The following is a 21,839-nucleotide window of genomic DNA, read 5'->3' on the forward strand; positions in this document are numbered from 1 at the left end:
AGGCTGACGATGGCTGTCTTCTGCCCAGGCAAGGAGCCTAATCCTTCAAAGGCAATGAGGACATGCGGTCATTGGCCGACATTCTTTCTTTCATCCACACAGCGGTCTAGATGAGGGGAAAGAGGCCAGGTAGGCCAGCTGAAGGCTGAGTGCGGGGCCTAAGGCTTCTTTCCCAATCACCATGGAGACGGCCACCGGAAGGCTGGCCGGAACTTCTCACGGGGACGGGTCACAAACACTGAGCCAATAGGAGAGGTCCAGCCTAACCGGCCAGTTCCGCAGAGCCCTCCATTTCACCCACGGACACACAACGGCCCCTTCTGTTTTGGGCCACAAATTCGAGGCCACCCGGGGAATCACTTCACACTAGGCAGCCCCTCATGTGGACACGTTCGACACACTCGGCCAGTAGGCAGCTACCTCTTTTCCACTTACGCTACCATATCAGTAGGCAAGGCGCCCTTCCTCAGCATCTATGGCCCCTCTCTGGATGTGTTCATTCAGAGAAATCTCTTCCTTCTACCCCTGAGACACATCACAAGTATGAGGGGCCTGAGAGAGAGCCTAGACGTGAAGCGGGGGAGGCTTCTGGCTGTACTGCTTCCCCGTGGGGAGAGAATAGCAGGTAGTCTCTCTGGAAGGTCTTAGCTTCTGTTGCTTGACATGGGCGATACAGTAGTGGCGGACCCTGGCCAGGTGGAGCTTGTGGGCAGACGCAACCTCTCCGGCGACGAATAATTCCGCTGCTGCTTTCTATGCTGAAGACCTCCCCCCGCCGGGTGGGATGGGTAGAGAACATTGACCCACACCTGCCAGGGGCCTTTCCTGGGACTGAAGATCCCAACATGGTCTCAACGTCGTCACCCTCTCAGCACACACCTTTCCTGCACACATAATGCTGCCTTTCTCCGTCAGGGCCTTATCCTACCAGGAAAAAAAGCAAGCCGCTCAAAAAGGCCGATGCCAGGGAAATCGAGGAAACACCGCCATTTTCCAAATCTTTGCTGTCTACATGTCCCCGCCTCCGGGGCAAGGCCGCGTATGCGGCCAGGCTCCGAAGGCAAGGCCGATATCTTGGCAGTCAGGGCCCCAGCAGTCCAATGGTTTATGGACGTGGGGACACGGATGACCTGTTTGCCGCATACAGGAGGGATCCTTGGGCCCTTCACTGCCTCGCCATTCAGCTCCACGACGTCCACTACTGGCCCTGGCCTTTGCTTTGGCTGGTGCCCCAATGAACGTGTGCTCCGCAGCCATCTTTCTCCACCCATCACTATCATTCTGCCACCAGGGGATATGTGAGTGTGGGAGTCACCATTTGTCACTGGCCGCAGTGTCACAAATCACCAGACTTCCAGGTACCAGCTGACCTAGGCTGCCTTCTGCCCCAGGCAAGATCCCGATTCCTATATCCCAGATGCTGACTGACACCTGGGCACTGGGGAACATTCATTTTGATCAACACAGAGGTCTGAGTGAGGGTCAGCGGGCCCGGTAGCTGAAGTCAAGGCCAGGTGGGCGGGGCTGAGGCTTCTCGGCCATCACCATGGAGACAGTAGTCCCCCCACCGGAAGAGCGGGCGGGCCTTATGATGGGCCTGGTGACAAGACTCAGCCAATGGCAGAGATCTGGCCCGCCAGGCAGATGACACAGGGCCCTCCACTGTGACCCATGACACCTAGTGGCCACAGGATTTGAGCACACCCTGGGAAAGCCTACGCAGGCACAAGGGAGCCCCTGGTGCGGACTGCTTCAGGCCATTGGCAGAGCAGGCCAGGTACCTCTTTCCCACTTTCCTGAGGATAGCAGTACGCAAGGCATCCCCACTCAGCATCTCTTGCCTCTCTCTGGATGTGTTCCTTCTCTGAAATCTCTTCCTTCTCCCCCTTGTCACTTGACACCTTGGAGTGCCTGACAGAGGGCCTAGAGATCAAAGAGCAAAGGGGGAAGGCCTCTGGCTCTCCTGCTTGCCCATGGGTAGAGAAGATCTGCTAGTCTATCTGGAAGGTCTAGAGAGTAGCCATTGACTGGGGACCTGCATCACGGGCTGATCCTGGCCAGGTCAAGCTTGCTGACGTGTGGCAGCCTCTCCGGAGACTACTAATTCCGCTCATAACATTCTATGCAAATACCCGGCTGAGTGCCACGGGCAGAAAACATTGACACATACCTGCCAGAGGCCTATCCTGGGTCTGAAGAGTCCACCCTGGTCTCCAGCGACTCATCATCTCAGCACACACTTTGCCTGCACACATGGAATCCGCCTCTCTCCACGAATGCCTTCTCCGGCTAGGAAACACACGATGTCACTCAGCCAAAGGAGAGCACAGGCAAAGTCAACCGAAGCCCCCATCTTCAAGAGTTTGCCCTCTGCTGGGCCACAGCCTCCGCTGGCACAGTGCATGTGTGGCACTTCTCCGAGGATAAGGCCGAAATCCGGGCATCCAGGGCCCCAGCAGTCCAGGGTCTGCGCGTGGCGGCATATGGATCACCTCTTTGCCACGTACAGGAGGGAGGCCTGGGCCCTAGACTGGCTCTGCTAGAGCTCCACGACCTCAGCTATTTTCCCCCACCTTTGGTCCGTGCCCTCGTGACTGTGTGATCCCTAGTGACACTTCTTCTCCGACCACTCTGAATCCGCCACCTGCGGATACTTGAGCATGAAGATGAACATCTGTCACTGCCTGCAGTGTCACAGGTCACTAGGTGTCTAGGCTCAGGCTGACGATGGCTGTCTTCTGCCCAGGCAAGGAGCCTAATCCTTCAAAGGCAATGAGGACATGCGGTCATTGGCCGACATTCTTTCTTTCATCCACACAGCGGTCTAGATGAGGGGAAAGAGGCCAGGTAGGCCAGCTGAAGGCTGAGTGCGGGGCCTAAGGCTTCTTTCCCAATCACCATGGAGACGGCCACCGGAAGGCTGGCCGGAACTTCTCACGGGGACGGGTCACAAACACTGAGCCAATAGGAGAGGTCCAGCCTAACCGGCCAGTTCCGCAGAGCCCTCCATTTCACCCACGGACACACAACGGCCCCTTCTGTTTTGGGCCACAAATTCGAGGCCACCCGGGGAATCACTTCACACTAGGCAGCCCCTCATGTGGACACGTTCGACACACTCGGCCAGCAGGCAGCTACCTCTTTTCCACTTACGCTACCATATCAGTAGGCAAGGCGCCCTTCCTCAGCATCTATGGCCCCTCTCTGGATGTGTTCATTCAGAGAAATCTCTTCCTTCTACCCCTGAGACACATCACAAGTATGAGGGGCCTGAGAGAGAGCCTAGACGTGAAGCGGGGGAGGCTTCTGGCTGTACTGCTTCCCCGTGGGGAGAGAATAGCAGGTAGTCTCTCTGGAAGGTCTTAGCTTCTGTTGCTTGACATGGGCGATACAGTAGGGGCGGACCCTGGCCAGGTGGAGCTTGTGGGCAGACGCAACCTCTCCGGCGACGAATAATTCCGCTGCTGCTTTCTATGCTGAAGACCTCCCCCCGCCGGGTGGGATGGGTAGAGAACATTGACCCACACCTGCCAGGGGCCTTTCCTGGGACTGAAGATCCCAACATGGTCTCAACGTCGTCACCCTCTCAGCACACACCTTTCCTGCACACATAATGCTGCCTTTCTCCGTCAGGGCCTTATCCTACCAGGAAAAAAAGCAAGCCGCTCAAAAAGGCCGATGCCAGGGAAATCGAGGAAACACCGCCATTTTCCAAATCTTTGCTGTCTACATGTCCCCGCCTCCGGGGCAAGGCCGCGTATGCGGCCAGGCTCCGAAGGCAAGGCCGACATCTTGGCAGTCAGGGCCCCAGCAGTCCAATGGTTTATGGACGTGGGGACACGGATGACCTGTTTGCCGCATACAGGAGGGATCCTTGGGCCCTTCACTGCCTCGCCATTCAGCTCCACGACGTCCACTACTGGCCCTGGCCTTTGCTTTGGCTGGTGCCCCAATGAACGTGTGCTCCGCAGCCATCTTTCTCCACCCATCACTATCATTCTGCCACCAGGGGATATGTGAGTGTGGGAGTCACCATTTGTCACTGGCAGCAGTGTCACAAATCACCAGACTTCCAGGTACCAGCTGACCTAGGCTGCCTTCTGCCCCAGGCAAGATCCCGATTCCTATATCCCAGATGCTGACTGACACCTGGGCACTGGGGAACATTCATTTTGATCAACACAGAGGTCTGAGTGAGGGTCAGCGGGCCCGGTAGCTGAAGTCAAGGCCAGGTGGGCGGGGCTGAGGCTTCTCGGCCATCACCATGGAGACAGTCCCCCCACCGGAAGAGTGGGCGGGCCTTATGATGGGCCTGGTGACAAGACTCAGCCAATGGCAGAGATCTGGCCCGCCAGGCAGATGACACAGGGCCCTCCACTGTGACCCATGACACCTAGTGGCCACAGGATTTGAGCACACCCTGGGAAAGCCTACGCAGGCACAAGGGAGCCCCTGGTGCGGACTGCTTCAGGCCATTGGCAGAGCAGGCCAGGTACCTCTTTCCCACTTTCCTGAGGATAGCAGTACGCAAGGCATCCCCACTCAGCATCTCTTGCCTCTCTCTGGATGTGTTCCTTCTCTGAAATCTCTTCCTTCTCCCCCTTGTCACTTGACACCTTGGAGTGCCTGACAGAGGGCCTAGAGATGAAAGAGCAAAGGGGGAAGGCCTCTGGCTCTCCTGCTTGCCCATGGGTAGAGAAGATCTGCTAGTCTATCTGGAAGGTCTAGAGAGTAGCCATTGACTGGGGACCTGCATCACGGGCTGATCCTGGCCAGGTCAAGCTTGCTGACGTGTGGCAGCCTCTCCGGAGACTACTCATTCCGCTCATAACATTCTATGCAAATACCCGGCTGAGTGCCACGGGCAGAAAACATTGACACATACCTGCCAGAGGCCTATCCTGGGTCTGAAGAGTCCACCCTGGTCTCCAGCGACTCATCATCTCAGCACACACTTTGCCTGCACACATGGAATCCGCCTCTCTCCACGAATGCCTTCTCCGGCTAGGAAACACACGATGTCACTCAGCCAAAGGAGAGCACAGGCAAAGTCAACCGAAGCCCCCATCTTCAAGAGTTTGCCCTCTGCTGGGCCACAGCCTCCGCTGGCACAGTGCATGTGTGGCACTTCTCCGAGGATAAGGCCGAAATCCGGGCATCCAGGGCCCCAGCAGTCCAGGGTCTGCGCGTGGCGGCATATGGATCACCTCTTTGCCACGTACAGGAGGGAGGCCTGGGCCCTAGACTGGCTCTGCTAGAGCTCCACGACCTCAGCTATTTTCCCCCACCTTTGGTCCGTGCCCTCGTGACTGTGTGATCCCTAGTGACACTTCTTCTCCGACCACTCTGAATCCGCCACCTGCGGATACTTGAGCATGAAGATGAACATCTGTCACTGCCTGCAGTGTCACAGGTCACTAGGTGTCTAGGCTCAGGCTGACGATGGCTGTCTTCTGCCCAGGCAAGGAGCCTAATCCTTCAAAGGCAATGAGGACATGCGGTCATTGGCCGACATTCTTTCTTTCATCCACACAGCGGTCTAGATGAGGGGAAAGAGGCCAGGTAGGCCAGCTGAAGGCTGAGTGCGGGGCCCAAGGCTTCTTTCCCAATCACCATGGAGACGGCCACCGGAAGGCTGGCCGGAACTTCTCACGGGGACGGGTCACAAACACTGAGCCAATAGGAGAGGTCCAGCCTAACCGGCCAGTTCCGCAGAGCCCTCCATTTCACCCACGGACACACAACGGCCCCTTCTGTTTTGGGCCACAAATTCGAGGCCACCCGGGGAATCACTTCACACTAGGCAGCCCCTCATGTGGACACGTTCGACACACTCGGCCAGCAGGCAGCTACCTCTTTTCCACTTACGCTACCATATCAGTAGGCAAGGCGCCCTTCCTCAGCATCTATGGCCCCTCTCTGGATGTGTTCATTCAGAGAAATCTCTTCCTTCTACCCCTGAGACACATCACAAGTATGAGGGGCCTGAGAGAGAGCCTAGACGTGAAGCGGGGGAGGCTTCTGGCTGTACTGCTTCCCCGTGGGGAGAGAATAGCAGGTAGTCTCTCTGGAAGGTCTTAGCTTCTGTTGCTTGACATGGGCGATACAGTAGGGGCGGACCCTGGCCAGGTGGAGCTTGTGGGCAGACGCAACCTCTCCGGCGACGAATAATTCCGCTGCTGCTTTCTATGCTGAAGACCTCCCCCCGCCGGGTGGGATGGGTAGAGAACATTGACCCACACCTGCCAGGGGCCTTTCCTGGGACTGAAGATCCCAACATGGTCTCAACGTCGTCACCCTCTCAGCACACACCTTTCCTGCACACATAATGCTGCCTTTCTCCGTCAGGGCCTTATCCTACCAGGAAAAAAAGCAAGCCGCTCAAAAAGGCCGATGCCAGGGAAATCGAGGAAACACCGCCATTTTCCAAATCTTTGCTGTCTACATGTCCCCGCCTCCGGGGCAAGGCCGCGTATGCGGCCAGGCTCCGAAGGCAAGGCCGATATCTTGGCAGTCAGGGCCCCAGCAGTCCAATGGTTTATGGACGTGGGGACACGGATGACCTGTTTGCCGCATACAGGAGGGATCCTTGGGCCCTTCACTGCCTCGCCATTCAGCTCCACGACGTCCACTACTGGCCCTGGCCTTTGCTTTGGCTGGTGCCCCAATGAACGTGTGCTCCGCAGCCATCTTTCTCCACCCATCACTATCATTCTGCCACCAGGGGATATGTGAGTGTGGGAGTCACCATTTGTCACTGGCAGCAGTGTCACAAATCACCAGACTTCCAGGTACCAGCTGACCTAGGCTGCCTTCTGCCCCAGGCAAGATCCCGATTCCTATATCCCAGATGCTGACTGACACCTGGGCACTGGGGAACATTCATTTTGATCAACACAGAGGTCTGAGTGAGGGTCAGCGGGCCCGGTAGCTGAAGTCAAGGCCAGGTGGGCGGGGCTGAGGCTTCTCGGCCATCACCATGGAGACAGTAGTCCCCCCACCGGAAGAGCGGGCGGGCCTTATGATGGGCCTGGTGACAAGACTCAGCCAATGGCAGAGATCTGGCCCGCCAGGCAGATGACACAGGGCCCTCCACTGTGACCCATGACACCTAGTGGCCACAGGATTTGAGCACACCCTGGGAAAGCCTACGCAGGCACAAGGGAGCCCCTGGTGCGGACTGCTTCAGGCCATTGGCAGAGCAGGCCAGGTACCTCTTTCCCACTTTCCTGAGGATAGCAGTACGCAAGGCATCCCCACTCAGCATCTCTTGCCTCTCTCTGGATGTGTTCCTTCTCTGAAATCTCTTCCTTCTCCCCCTTGTCACTTGACACCTTGGAGTGCCTGACAGAGGGCCTAGAGATCAAAGAGCAAAGGGGGAAGGCCTCTGGCTCTCCTGCTTGCCCATGGGTAGAGAAGATCTGCTAGTCTATCTGGAAGGTCTAGAGAGTAGCCATTGACTGGGGACCTGCATCACGGGCTGATCCTGGCCAGGTCAAGCTTGCTGACGTGTGGCAGCCTCTCCGGAGACTACTAATTCCGCTCATAACATTCTATGCAAATACCCGGCTGAGTGCCACGGGCAGAAAACATTGACACATACCTGCCAGAGGCCTATCCTGGGTCTGAAGAGTCCACCCTGGTCTCCAGCGACTCATCATCTCAGCACACACTTTGCCTGCACACATGGAATCCGCCTCTCTCCACGAATGCCTTCTCCGGCTAGGAAACACACGATGTCACTCAGCCAAAGGAGAGCACAGGCAAAGTCAACCGAAGCCCCCATCTTCAAGAGTTTGCCCTCTGCTGGGCCACAGCCTCCGCTGGCACAGTGCATGTGTGGCACTTCTCCGAGGATAAGGCCGAAATCCGGGCATCCAGGGCCCCAGCAGTCCAGGGTCTGCGCGTGGCGGCATATGGATCACCTCTTTGCCACGTACAGGAGGGAGGCCTGGGCCCTAGACTGGCTCTGCTAGAGCTCCACGACCTCAGCTATTTTCCCCCACCTTTGGTCCGTGCCCTCGTGACTGTGTGATCCCTAGTGACACTTCTTCTCCGACCACTCTGAATCCGCCACCTGCGGATACTTGAGCATGAAGATGAACATCTGTCACTGCCTGCAGTGTCACAGGTCACTAGGTGTCTAGGCTCAGGCTGACGATGGCTGTCTTCTGCCCAGGCAAGGAGCCTAATCCTTCAAAGGCAATGAGGACATGCGGTCATTGGCCGACATTCTTTCTTTCATCCACACAGCGGTCTAGATGAGGGGAAAGAGGCCAGGTAGGCCAGCTGAAGGCTGAGTGCGGGGCCTAAGGCTTCTTTCCCAATCACCATGGAGACGGCCACCGGAAGGCTGGCCGGAACTTCTCACGGGGACGGGTCACAAACACTGAGCCAATAGGAGAGGTCCAGCCTAACCGGCCAGTTCCGCAGAGCCCTCCATTTCACCCACGGACACACAACGGCCCCTTCTGTTTTGGGCCACAAATTCGAGGCCACCCGGGGAATCACTTCACACTAGGCAGCCCCTCATGTGGACACGTTCGACACACTCGGCCAGCAGGCAGCTACCTCTTTTCCACTTACGCTACCATATCAGTAGGCAAGGCGCCCTTCCTCAGCATCTATGGCCCCTCTCTGGATGTGTTCATTCAGAGAAATCTCTTCCTTCTACCCCTGAGACACATCACAAGTATGAGGGGCCTGAGAGAGAGCCTAGACGTGAAGCGGGGGAGGCTTCTGGCTGTACTGCTTCCCCGTGGGGAGAGAATAGCAGGTAGTCTCTCTGGAAGGTCTTAGCTTCTGTTGCTTGACATGGGCGATACAGTAGGGGCGGACCCTGGCCAGGTGGAGCTTGTGGGCAGACGCAACCTCTCCGGCGACGAATAATTCCGCTGCTGCTTTCTATGCTGAAGACCTCCCCCCGCCGGGTGGGATGGGTAGAGAACATTGACCCACACCGGCCAGGGGCCTTTCCTGGGACTGAAGATCCCAACATGGTCTCAACGTCGTCACCCTCTCAGCACACACCTTTCCTGCACACATAATGCTGCCTTTCTCCGTCAGGGCCTTATCCTACCAGGAAAAAAAGCAAGCCGCTCAAAAAGGCCGATGCCAGGGAAATCGAGGAAACACCGCCATTTTCCAAATCTTTGCTGTCTACATGTCCCCGCCTCCGGGGCAAGGCCGCGTATGCGGCCAGGCTCCGAAGGCAAGGCCGACATCTTGGCAGTCAGGGCCCCAGCAGTCCAATGGTTTATGGACGTGGGGACACGGATGACCTGTTTGCCGCATACAGGAGGGATCCTTGGGCCCTTCACTGCCTCGCCATTCAGCTCCACGACGTCCACTACTGGCCCTGGCCTTTGCTTTGGCTGGTGCCCCAATGAACGTGTGCTCCGCAGCCATCTTTCTCCACCCATCACTATCATTCTGCCACCAGGGGATATGTGAGTGTGGGAGTCACCATTTGTCACTGGCAGCAGTGTCACAAATCACCAGACTTCCAGGTACCAGCTGACCTAGGCTGCCTTCTGCCCCAGGCAAGATCCCGATTCCTATATCCCAGATGCTGACTGACACCTGGGCACTGGGGAACATTCATTTTGATCAACACAGAGGTCTGAGTGAGGGTCAGCGGGCCCGGTAGCTGAAGTCAAGGCCAGGTGGGCGGGGCTGAGGCTTCTCGGCCATCACCATGGAGACAGTCCCCCCACCGGAAGAGTGGGCGGGCCTTATGATGGGCCTGGTGACAAGACTCAGCCAATGGCAGAGATCTGGCCCGCCAGGCAGATGACACAGGGCCCTCCACTGTGACCCATGACACCTAGTGGCCACAGGATTTGAGCACACCCTGGGAAAGCCTACGCAGGCACAAGGGAGCCCCTGGTGCGGACTGCTTCAGGCCATTGGCAGAGCAGGCCAGGTACCTCTTTCCCACTTTCCTGAGGATAGCAGTACGCAAGGCATCCCCACTCAGCAACTCTTGCCTCTCTCTGGATGTGTTCCTTCTCTGAAATCTCTTCCTTCTCCCCCTTGTCACTTGACACCTTGGAGTGCCTGACAGAGGGCCTAGAGATGAAAGAGCAAAGGGGGAAGGCCTCTGGCTCTCCTGCTTGCCCATGGGTAGAGAAGATCTGCTAGTCTATCTGGAAGGTCTAGAGAGTAGCCATTGACTGGGGACCTGCATCACGGGCTGATCCTGGCCAGGTCAAGCTTGCTGACGTGTGGCAGCCTCTCCGGAGACTACTCATTCCGCTCATAACATTCTATGCAAATACCCGGCTGAGTGCCACGGGCAGAAAACATTGACACATACCTGCCAGAGGCCTATCCTGGGTCTGAAGAGTCCACCCTGGTCTCCAGCGACTCATCATCTCAGCACACACTTTGCCTGCACACATGGAATCCGCCTCTCTCCACGAATGCCTTCTCCGGCTAGGAAACACACGATGTCACTCAGCCAAAGGAGAGCACAGGCAAAGTCAACCGAAGCCCCCATCTTCAAGAGTTTGCCCTCTGCTGGGCCACAGCCTCCGCTGGCACAGTGCATGTGTGGCACTTCTCCGAGGATAAGGCCGAAATCCGGGCATCCAGGGCCCCAGCAGTCCAGGGTCTGCGCGTGGCGGCATATGGATCACCTCTTTGCCACGTACAGGAGGGAGGCCTGGGCCCTAGACTGGCTCTGCTAGAGCTCCACGACCTCAGCTATTTTCCCCCACCTTTGGTCCGTGCCCTCGTGACTGTGTGATCCCTAGTGACACTTCTTCTCCGACCACTCTGAATCCGCCACCTGCGGATACTTGAGCATGAAGATGAACATCTGTCACTGCCTGCAGTGTCACAGGTCACTAGGTGTCTAGGCTCAGGCTGACGATGGCTGTCTTCTGCCCAGGCAAGGAGCCTAATCCTTCAAAGGCAATGAGGACATGCGGTCATTGGCCGACATTCTTTCTTTCATCCACACAGCGGTCTAGATGAGGGGAAAGAGGCCAGGTAGGCCAGCTGAAGGCTGAGTGCGGGGCCCAAGGCTTCTTTCCCAATCACCATGGAGACGGCCACCGGAAGGCTGGCCGGAACTTCTCACGGGGACGGGTCACAAACACTGAGCCAATAGGAGAGGTCCAGCCTAACCGGCCAGTTCCGCAGAGCCCTCCATTTCACCCACGGACACACAACGGCCCCTTCTGTTTTGGGCCACAAATTCGAGGCCACCCGGGGAATCACTTCACACTAGGCAGCCCCTCATGTGGACACGTTCGACACACTCGGCCAGCAGGCAGCTACCTCTTTTCCACTTACGCTACCATATCAGTAGGCAAGGCGCCCTTCCTCAGCATCTATGGCCCCTCTCTGGATGTGTTCATTCAGAGAAATCTCTTCCTTCTACCCCTGAGACACATCACAAGTATGAGGGGCCTGAGAGAGAGCCTAGACGTGAAGCGGGGGAGGCTTCTGGCTGTACTGCTTCCCCGTGGGGAGAGAATAGCAGGTAGTCTCTCTGGAAGGTCTTAGCTTCTGTTGCTTGACATGGGCGATACAGTAGGGGCGGACCCTGGCCAGGTGGAGCTTGTGGGCAGACGCAACCTCTCCGGCGACGAATAATTCCGCTGCTGCTTTCTATGCTGAAGACCTCCCCCCGCCGGGTGGGATGGGTAGAGAACATTGACCCACACCTGCCAGGGGCCTTTCCTGGGACTGAAGATCCCAACATGGTCTCAACGTCGTCACCCTCTCAGCACACACCTTTCCTGCACACATAATGCTGCCTTTCTCCGTCAGGGCCTTATCCTACCAGGAAAAAAAGCAAGCCGCTCAAAAAGGCCGATGCCAGGGAAATCGAGGAAACACCGCCATTTTCCAAATCTTTGCTGTCTACATGTCCCCGCCTCCGGGGCAAGGCCGCGTATGCGGCCAGGCTCCGAAGGCAAGGCCGATATCTTGGCAGTCAGGGCCCCAGCAGTCCAATGGTTTATGGACGTGGGGACACGGATGACCTGTTTGCCGCATACAGGAGGGATCCTTGGGCCCTTCACTGCCTCGCCATTCAGCTCCACGACGTCCACTACTGGCCCTGGCCTTTGCTTTGGCTGGTGCCCCAATGAACGTGTGCTCCGCAGCCATCTTTCTCCACCCATCACTATCATTCTGCCACCAGGGGATATGTGAGTGTGGGAGTCACCATTTGTCACTGGCAGCAGTGTCACAAATCACCAGACTTCCAGGTACCAGCTGACCTAGGCTGCCTTCTGCCCCAGGCAAGATCCCGATTCCTATATCCCAGATGCTGACTGACACCTGGGCACTGGGGAACATTCATTTTGATCAACACAGAGGTCTGAGTGAGGGTCAGCGGGCCCGGTAGCTGAAGTCAAGGCCAGGTGGGCGGGGCTGAGGCTTCTCGGCCATCACCATGGAGACAGTAGTCCCCCCACCGGAAGAGCGGGCGGGCCTTATGATGGGCCTGGTGACAAGACTCAGCCAATGGCAGAGATCTGGCCCGCCAGGCAGATGACACAGGGCCCTCCACTGTGACCCATGACACCTAGTGGCCACAGGATTTGAGCACACCCTGGGAAAGCCTACGCAGGCACAAGGGAGCCCCTGGTGCGGACTGCTTCAGGCCATTGGCAGAGCAGGCCAGGTACCTCTTTCCCACTTTCCTGAGGATAGCAGTACGCAAGGCATCCCCACTCAGCATCTCTTGCCTCTCTCTGGATGTGTTCCTTCTCTGAAATCTCTTCCTTCTCCCCCTTGTCACTTGACACCTTGGAGTGCCTGACAGAGGGCCTAGAGATCAAAGAGCAAAGGGGGAAGGCCTCTGGCTCTCCTGCTTGCCCATGGGTAGAGAAGATCTGCTAGTCTATCTGGAAGGTCTAGAGAGTAGCCATTGACTGGGGACCTGCATCACGGGCTGATCCTGGCCAGGTCAAGCTTGCTGACGTGTGGCAGCCTCTCCGGAGACTACTAATTCCGCTCATAACATTCTATGCAAATACCCGGCTGAGTGCCACGGGCAGAAAACATTGACACATACCTGCCAGAGGCCTATCCTGGGTCTGAAGAGTCCACCCTGGTCTCCAGCGACTCATCATCTCAGCACACACTTTGCCTGCACACATGGAATCCGCCTCTCTCCACGAATGCCTTCTCCGGCTAGGAAACACACGATGTCACTCAGCCAAAGGAGAGCACAGGCAAAGTCAACCGAAGCCCCCATCTTCAAGAGTTTGCCCTCTGCTGGGCCACAGCCTCCGCTGGCACAGTGCATGTGTGGCACTTCTCCGAGGATAAGGCCGAAATCCGGGCATCCAGGGCCCCAGCAGTCCAGGGTCTGCGCGTGGCGGCATATGGATCACCTCTTTGCCACGTACAGGAGGGAGGCCTGGGCCCTAGACTGGCTCTGCTAGAGCTCCACGACCTCAGCTATTTTCCCCCACCTTTGGTCCGTGCCCTCGTGACTGTGTGATCCCTAGTGACACTTCTTCTCCGACCACTCTGAATCCGCCACCTGCGGATACTTGAGCATGAAGATGAACATCTGTCACTGCCTGCAGTGTCACAGGTCACTAGGTGTCTAGGCTCAGGCTGACGATGGCTGTCTTCTGCCCAGGCAAGGAGCCTAATCCTTCAAAGGCAATGAGGACATGCGGTCATTGGCCGACATTCTTTCTTTCATCCACACAGCGGTCTAGATGAGGGGAAAGAGGCCAGGTAGGCCAGCTGAAGGCTGAGTGCGGGGCCTAAGGCTTCTTTCCCAATCACCATGGAGACGGCCACCGGAAGGCTGGCCGGAACTTCTCACGGGGACGGGTCACAAACACTGAGCCAATAGGAGAGGTCCAGCCTAACCGGCCAGTTCCGCAGAGCCCTCCATTTCACCCACGGACACACAACGGCCCCTTCTGTTTTGGGCCACAAATTCGAGGCCACCCGGGGAATCACTTCACACTAGGCAGCCCCTCATGTGGACACGTTCGACACACTCGGCCAGCAGGCAGCTACCTCTTTTCCACTTACGCTACCATATCAGTAGGCAAGGCGCCCTTCCTCAGCATCTATGGCCCCTCTCTGGATGTGTTCATTCAGAGAAATCTCTTCCTTCTACCCCTGAGACACATCACAAGTATGAGGGGCCTGAGAGAGAGCCTAGACGTGAAGCGGGGGAGGCTTCTGGCTGTACTGCTTCCCCGTGGGGAGAGAATAGCAGGTAGTCTCTCTGGAAGGTCTTAGCTTCTGTTGCTTGACATGGGCGATACAGTAGGGGCGGACCCTGGCCAGGTGGAGCTTGTGGGCAGACGCAACCTCTCCGGCGACGAATAATTCCGCTGCTGCTTTCTATGCTGAAGACCTCCCCCCGCCGGGTGGGATGGGTAGAGAACATTGACCCACACCGGCCAGGGGCCTTTCCTGGGACTGAAGATCCCAACATGGTCTCAACGTCGTCACCCTCTCAGCACACACCTTTCCTGCACACATAATGCTGCCTTTCTCCGTCAGGGCCTTATCCTACCAGGAAAAAAAGCAAGCCGCTCAAAAAGGCCGATGCCAGGGAAATCGAGGAAACACCGCCATTTTCCAAATGTTTGCTGTCTACATGTCCCCGCCTCCGGGGCAAGGCCGCGTATGCGGCCAGGCTCCGAAGGCAAGGCCGACATCTTGGCAGTCAGGGCCCCAGCAGTCCAATGGTTTATGGACGTGGGGACACGGATGACCTGTTTGCCGCATACAGGAGGGATCCTTGGGCCCTTCACTGCCTCGCCATTCAGCTCCACGACGTCCACTACTGGCCCTGGCCTTTGCTTTGGCTGGTGCCCCAATGAACGTGTGCTCCGCAGCCATCTTTCTCCACCCATCACTATCATTCTGCCACCAGGGGATATGTGAGTGTGGGAGTCACCATTTGTCACTGGCCGCAGTGTCACAAATCACCAGACTTCCAGGTACCAGCTGACCTAGGCTGCCTTCTGCCCCAGGCAAGATCCCGATTCCTATATCCCAGATGCTGACTGACACCTGGGCACTGGGGAACATTCATTTTGATCAACACAGAGGTCTGAGTGAGGGTCAGCGGGCCCGGTAGCTGAAGTCAAGGCCAGGTGGGCGGGGCTGAGGCTTCTCGGCCATCACCATGGAGACAGTCCCCCCACCGGAAGAGTGGGCGGGCCTTATGATGGGCCTGGTGACAAGACTCAGCCAATGGCAGAGATCTGGCCCGCCAGGCAGATGACACAGGGCCCTCCACTGTGACCCATGACACCTAGTGGCCACAGGATTTGAGCACACCCTGGGAAAGCCTACGCAGGCACAAGGGAGCCCCTGGTGCGGACTGCTTCAGGCCATTGGCAGAGCAGGCCAGGTACCTCTTTCCCACTTTCCTGAGGATAGCAGTACGCAAGGCATCCCCACTCAGCATCTCTTGCCTCTCTCTGGATGTGTTCCTTCTCTGAAATCTCTTCCTTCTCCCCCTTGTCACTTGACACCTTGGAGTGCCTGACAGAGGGCCTAGAGATCAAAGAGCAAAGGGGGAAGGCCTCTGGCTCTCCTGCTTGCCCATGGGTAGAGAAGATCTGCTAGTCTATCTGGAAGGTCTAGAGAGTAGCCATTGACTGGGGACCTGCATCACGGGCTGATCCTGGCCAGGTCAAGCTTGCTGACGTGTGGCAGCCTCTCCGGAGACTACTCATTCCGCTCATAACATTCTATGCAAATACCCGGCTGAGTGCCACGGGCAGAAAACATTGACACATACCTGCCAGAGGCCTATCCTGGGTCTGAAGAGTCCACCCTGGTCTCCAGCGACTCATCATCTCAGCACACACTTTGCCTGCACACATGGAATCCGCCTCTCTCCACGAATGCCTTCTCCGGCTAGGAAACACACGATGTCACTCAGCCAAAGGAGAGCACAGGCAAAGTCAACCGAAGCCCCCATCTTCAAGAGTTTGCCCTCTGCTGGGCCACAGCCTCCGCTGGCACAGTGCATGTGTGGCACTTCTCCGAGGATAAGGCCGAAATCCGGGCATCCAGGGCCCCAGCAGTCCAGGGTCTGCGCGTGGCGGCATATGGATCACCTCTTTGCCACGTACAGGAGGGAGGCCTGGGCCCTAGACTGGCTCTGCTAGAGCTCCACGACCTCAGCTATTTTCCCCCACCTTTGGTCCGTGCCCTCGTGACTGTGTGATCCCTAGTGACACTTCTTCTCCGACCACTCTGAATCCGCCACCTGCGGATACTTGAGCATGAAGATGAACATCTGTCACTGCCTGCAGTGTCACAGGTCACTAGGTGTCTAGGCTCAGGCTGACGATGGCTGTCTTCTGCCCAGGCAAGGAGCCTAATCCTTCAAAGGCAATGAGGACATGCGGTCATTGGCCGACATTCTTTCTTTCATCCACACAGCGGTCTAGATGAGGGGAAAGAGGCCAGGTAGGCCAGCTGAAGGCTGAGTGCGGGGCCTAAGGCTTCTTTCCCAATCACCATGGAGACGGCCACCGGAAGGCTGGCCGGAACTTCTCACGGGGACGGGTCACAAACACTGAGCCAATAGGAGAGGTCCAGCCTAACCGGCCAGTTCCGCAGAGCCCTCCATTTCACCCACGGACACACAACGGCCCCTTCTGTTTTGGGCCACAAATTCGAGGCCACCCGGGGAATCACTTCACACTAGGCAGCCCCTCATGTGGACACGTTCGACACACTCGGCCAGCAGGCAGCTACCTCTTTTCCACTTACGCTACCATATCAGTAGGCAAGGCGCCCTTCCTCAGCATCTATGGCCCCTCTCTGGATGTGTTCATTCAGAGAAATCTCTTCCTTCTACCCCTGAGACACATCACAAGTATGAGGGGCCTGAGAGAGAGCCTAGACGTGAAGCGGGGGAGGCTTCTGGCTGTACTGCTTCCCCGTGGGGAGAGAATAGCAGGTAGTCTCTCTGGAAGGTCTTAGCTTCTGTTGCTTGACATGGGCGATACAGTAGGGGCGGACCCTGGCCAGGTGGAGCTTGTGGGCAGACGCAACCTCTCCGGCGACGAATAATTCCGCTGCTGCTTTCTATGCTGAAGACCTCCCCCCGCCGGGTGGGATGGGTAGAGAACATTGACCCACACCGGCCAGGGGCCTTTCCTGGGACTGAAGATCCCAACATGGTCTCAACGTCGTCACCCTCTCAGCACACACCTTTCCTGCACACATAATGCTGCCTTTCTCCGTCAGGGCCTTATCCTACCAGGAAAAAAAGCAAGCCGCTCAAAAAGGCCGATGCCAGGGAAATCGAGGAAACACCGCCATTTTCCAAATGTTTGCTGTCTACATGTCCCCGCCTCCGGGGCAAGGCCGCGTATGCGGCCAGGCTCCGAAGGCAAGGCCGACATCTTGGCAGTCAGGGCCCCAGCAGTCCAATGGTTTATGGACGTGGGGACACGGATGACCTGTTTGCCGCATACAGGAGGGATCCTTGGGCCCTTCACTGCCTCGCCATTCAGCTCCACGACGTCCACTACTGGCCCTGGCCTTTGCTTTGGCTGGTGCCCCAATGAACGTGTGCTCCGCAGCCATCTTTCTCCACCCATCACTATCATTCTGCCACCAGGGGATATGTGAGTGTGGGAGTCACCATTTGTCACTGGCCGCAGTGTCACAAATCACCAGACTTCCAGGTACCAGCTGACCTAGGCTGCCTTCTGCCCCAGGCAAGATCCCGATTCCTATATCCCAGATGCTGACTGACACCTGGGCACTGGGGAACATTCATTTTGATCAACACAGAGGTCTGAGTGAGGGTCAGCGGGCCCGGTAGCTGAAGTCAAGGCCAGGTGGGCGGGGCTGAGGCTTCTCGGCCATCACCATGGAGACAGTCCCCCCACCGGAAGAGTGGGCGGGCCTTATGATGGGCCTGGTGACAAGACTCAGCCAATGGCAGAGATCTGGCCCGCCAGGCAGATGACACAGGGCCCTCCACTGTGACCCATGACACCTAGTGGCCACAGGATTTGAGCACACCCTGGGAAAGCCTACGCAGGCACAAGGGAGCCCCTGGTGCGGACTGCTTCAGGCCATTGGCAGAGCAGGCCAGGTACCTCTTTCCCACTTTCCTGAGGATAGCAGTACGCAAGGCATCCCCACTCAGCATCTCTTGCCTCTCTCTGGATGTGTTCCTTCTCTGAAATCTCTTCCTTCTCCCCCTTGTCACTTGACACCTTGGAGTGCCTGACAGAGGGCCTAGAGATCAAAGAGCAAAGGGGGAAGGCCTCTGGCTCTCCTGCTTGCCCATGGGTAGAGAAGATCTGCTAGTCTATCTGGAAGGTCTAGAGAGTAGCCATTGACTGGGGACCTGCATCACGGGCTGATCCTGGCCAGGTCAAGCTTGCTGACGTGTGGCAGCCTCTCCGGAGACTACTCATTCCGCTCATAACATTCTATGCAAATACCCGGCTGAGTGCCACGGGCAGAAAACATTGACACATACCTGCCAGAGGCCTATCCTGGGTCTGAAGAGTCCACCCTGGTCTCCAGCGACTCATCATCTCAGCACACACTTTGCCTGCACACATGGAATCCGCCTCTCTCCACGAATGCCTTCTCCGGCTAGGAAACACACGATGTCACTCAGCCAAAGGAGAGCACAGGCAAAGTCAACCGAAGCCCCCATCTTCAAGAGTTTGCCCTCTGCTGGGCCACAGCCTCCGCTGGCACAGTGCATGTGTGGCACTTCTCCGAGGATAAGGCCGAAATCCGGGCATCCAGGGCCCCAGCAGTCCAGGGTCTGCGCGTGGCGGCATATGGATCACCTCTTTGCCACGTACAGGAGGGAGGCCTGGGCCCTAGACTGGCTCTGCTAGAGCTCCACGACCTCAGCTATTTTCCCCCACCTTTGGTCCGTGCCCTCGTGACTGTGTGATCCCTAGTGACACTTCTTCTCCGACCACTCTGAATCCGCCACCTGCGGATACTTGAGCATGAAGATGAACATCTGTCACTGCCTGCAGTGTCACAGGTCACTAGGTGTCTAGGCTCAGGCTGACGATGGCTGTCTTCTGCCCAGGCAAGGAGCCTAATCCTTCAAAGGCAATGAGGACATGCGGTCATTGGCCGACATTCTTTCTTTCATCCACACAGCGGTCTAGATGAGGGGAAAGAGGCCAGGTAGGCCAGCTGAAGGCTGAGTGCGGGGCCTAAGGCTTCTTTCCCAATCACCATGGAGACGGCCACCGGAAGGCTGGCCGGAACTTCTCACGGGGACGGGTCACAAACACTGAGCCAATAGGAGAGGTCCAGCCTAACCGGCCAGTTCCGCAGAGCCCTCCATTTCACCCACGGACACACAACGGCCCCTTCTGTTTTGGGCCACAAATTCGAGGCCACCCGGGGAATCACTTCACACTAGGCAGCCCCTCATGTGGACACGTTCGACACACTCGGCCAGCAGGCAGCTACCTCTTTTCCACTTACGCTACCATATCAGTAGGCAAGGCGCCCTTCCTCAGCATCTATGGCCCCTCTCTGGATGTGTTCATTCAGAGAAATCTCTTCCTTCTACCCCTGAGACACATCACAAGTATGAGGGGCCTGAGAGAGAGCCTAGACGTGAAGCGGGGGAGGCTTCTGGCTGTACTGCTTCCCCGTGGGGAGAGAATAGCAGGTAGTCTCTCTGGAAGGTCTTAGCTTCTGTTGCTTGACATGGGCGATACAGTAGGGGCGGACCCTGGCCAGGTGGAGCTTGTGGGCAGACGCAACCTCTCCGGCGACGAATAATTCCGCTGCTGCTTTCTATGCTGAAGACCTCCCCCCGCCGGGTGGGATGGGTAGAGAACATTGACCCACACCGGCCAGGGGCCTTTCCTGGGACTGAAGATCCCAACATGGTCTCAACGTCGTCACCCTCTCAGCACACACCTTTCCTGCACACATAATGCTGCCTTTCTCCGTCAGGGCCTTATCCTACCAGGAAAAAAAGCAAGCCGCTCAAAAAGGCCGATGCCAGGGAAATCGAGGAAACACCGCCATTTTCCAAATGTTTGCTGTCTACATGTCCCCGCCTCCGGGGCAAGGCCGCGTATGCGGCCAGGCTCCGAAGGCAAGGCCGACATCTTGGCAGTCAGGGCCCCAGCAGTCCAATGGTTTATGGACGTGGGGACACGGATGACCTGTTTGCCGCATACAGGAGGGATCCTTGGGCCCTTCACTGCCTCGCCATTCAGCTCCACGACGTCCACTACTGGCCCTGGCCTTTGCTTTGGCTGGTGCCCCAATGAACGTGTGCTCCGCAGCCATCTTTCTCCACCCATCACTATCATTCTGCCACCAGGGGATATGTGAGTGTGGGAGTCACCATTTGTCACTGGCCGCAGTGTCACAAATCACCAGACTTCCAGGTACCAGCTGACCTAGGCTGCCTTCTGCCCCAGGCAAGATCCCGATTCCTATATCCCAGATGCTGACTGACACCTGGGCACTGGGGAACATTCATTTTGATCAACACAGAGGTCTGAGTGAGGGTCAGCGGGCCCGGTAGCTGAAGTCAAGGCCAGGTGGGCGGGGCTGAGGCTTCTCGGCCATCACCATGGAGACAGTCCCCCCACCGGAAGAGTGGGCGGGCCTTATGATGGGCCTGGTGACAAGACTCAGCCAATGGCAGAGATCTGGCCCGCCAGGCAGATGACACAGGGCCCTCCACTGTGACCCATGACACCTAGTGGCCACAGGATTTGAGCACACCCTGGGAAAGCCTACGCAGGCACAAGGGAGCCCCTGGTGCGGACTGCTTCAGGCCATTGGCAGAGCAGGCCAGGTACCTCTTTCCCACTTTCCTGAGGATAGCAGTACGCAAGGCATCCCCACTCAGCATCTCTTGCCTCTCTCTGGATGTGTTCCTTCTCTGAAATCTCTTCCTTCTCCCCCTTGTCACTTGACACCTTGGAGTGCCTGACAGAGGGCCTAGAGATGAAAGAGCAAAGGGGGAAGGCCTCTGGCTCTCCTGCTTGCCCATGGGTAGAGAAGATCTGCTAGTCTATCTGGAAGGTCTAGAGAGTAGCCATTGACTGGGGACCTGCATCACGGGCTGATCCTGGCCAGGTCAAGCTTGCTGACGTGTGGCAGCCTCTCCGGAGACTACTCATTCCGCTCATAACATTCTATGCAAATACCCGGCTGAGTGCCACGGGCAGAAAACATTGACACATACCTGCCAGAGGCCTATCCTGGGTCTGAAGAGTCCACCCTGGTCTCCAGCGACTCATCATCTCAGCACACACTTTGCCTGCACACATGGAATCCGCCTCTCTCCACGAATGCCTTCTCCGGCTAGGAAACACACGATGTCACTCAGCCAAAGGAGAGCACAGGCAAAGTCAACCGAAGCCCCCATCTTCAAGAGTTTGCCCTCTGCTGGGCCACAGCCTCCGCTGGCACAGTGCATGTGTGGCACTTCTCCGAGGATAAGGCCGAAATCCGGGCATCCAGGGCCCCAGCAGTCCAGGGTCTGCGCGTGGCGGCATATGGATCACCTCTTTGCCACGTACAGGAGGGAGGCCTGGGCCCTAGACTGGCTCTGCTAGAGCTCCACGACCTCAGCTATTTTCCCCCACCTTTGGTCCGTGCCCTCGTGACTGTGTGATCCCTAGTGACACTTCTTCTCCGACCACTCTGAATCCGCCACCTGCGGATACTTGAGCATGAAGATGAACATCTGTCACTGCCTGCAGTGTCACAGGTCACTAGGTGTCTAGGCTCAGGCTGACGATGGCTGTCTTCTGCCCAGGCAAGGAGCCTAATCCTTCAAAGGCAATGAGGACATGCGGTCATTGGCCGACATTCTTTCTTTCATCCACACAGCGGTCTAG

The sequence above is a fragment of the Elephas maximus genome, chromosome 16 (genome assembly GCF_024166365.1).
Source record: "Elephas maximus indicus isolate mEleMax1 chromosome 16, mEleMax1 primary haplotype, whole genome shotgun sequence".
Classification (NCBI taxonomy): Eukaryota; Metazoa; Chordata; class Mammalia; order Proboscidea; family Elephantidae; genus Elephas; species Elephas maximus.